Genomic DNA, 1,135 nt, shown 5'->3' on the forward strand with positions numbered 1-1,135 from the left:
CAGTATGTATGGATTATAACTCCTTCCTTCCTATACTGCAGGTATCTGTCAGTCTACAGTATGTATGTGTATACTCCTTCCTTCCTATACTGCAGGTATCTGTCAGTCTACAGTATGTATGGTTAATCCTCACTTCTTCCTATTACTGCAGGTATCTGTAGTCTACAGTATGTATTGGTATAACTCTACCTTCCTTCCTATACTGCAGGGTATCTTGTCAGTCTACAGTATGTATGGTATAACTCCACTTCCTTCTATACTGCAGGTTCTGTCAGTCTACAGTATGTATGGTATAATCCTCCTTCCTTCCTATACTGCGGTATCTGTCAGTCTAACAGTATGTATGGTATAAACTCCACCTTCCTTCATATACTGCAGGTATCAGTCAGTCTACAGTATGTATGGTATAACTCATCCTTCCTTCTATACTGCAGGTATCTGTCAGTCTACAGTATGTATGGTATACTCCTCCTTCCTATCCTATACTGCAAGGTATCTGTGTCAGTCTACAGTATGTATTGTATAACTCACCTTCCTTCCTATACTGCGGTATCTGTCAGTCTACAATATGTATGGTATAACTCCCCTTCCTTCCTATACTGCAGGTATCTGTCAGTCTACAGTATGTATGGTATAACTTACACCTTCCTTCCTATACTGCAGGTATCGGTCAGTCTTATCCACCGAAAGCGTTTTTCCATCCTGACTGTATACACTGAGTATACAAAACATTAAGGACACTTGCTCTTTCCATGCCATAGACCAGGGATGGGCCACAAAACTATCTCATAAGGCACCGCAGTTGCTCGAAGGTCTATGTACCCCACATCCATTCAATAGAATGTATTGCATTTTAACAGCAGAGATACATTTTGTACACTTTTTTGTTAACTTCGTGCAATTTCACACCTTTTTCCATGGGGTGTAGAGAAAATGTGACAATTTTAAAGCAAGTTTGCTGGAATTCTACACATTTTGCAGTAGGGTGGAGAAAAATGGTTGCAGTTTTTAATATAATATCTGAGTTAATCACAAAATCAGTAGGGGCCCCCAGCAGGTAATTCAACATAATAGTTTAGATAGCTGGCTGCTAAACTAATTGAGCAATCTCAAATAATTTGCTGACAATGGGCTA

General features: G+C 39.6%; 1 long non-coding RNA gene across 1 annotated transcript; it reads right to left on the reverse strand.

Annotated features, from left to right (window-relative positions):
* Positions 1-7: 7 nt before the first annotated feature.
* On the reverse strand, positions 8-1,129 carry LOC139026235 (uncharacterized). Its single transcript, XR_011477986.1, has 3 exons — positions 583-1,129; positions 355-468; positions 8-128 (listed from the first exon to the last, which is right to left on the reverse strand). It is a non-coding gene; the product is annotated as an uncharacterized lncRNA (long non-coding RNA).
* Positions 1,130-1,135: the final 6 nt, after the last annotated feature.

Source organism: Salvelinus sp. IW2-2015, unplaced genomic scaffold, assembly GCF_002910315.2.
Source record: "Salvelinus sp. IW2-2015 unplaced genomic scaffold, ASM291031v2 Un_scaffold4172, whole genome shotgun sequence".
In the NCBI taxonomy this organism is placed as follows: Eukaryota; Metazoa; Chordata; class Actinopteri; order Salmoniformes; family Salmonidae; genus Salvelinus; species Salvelinus sp. IW2-2015.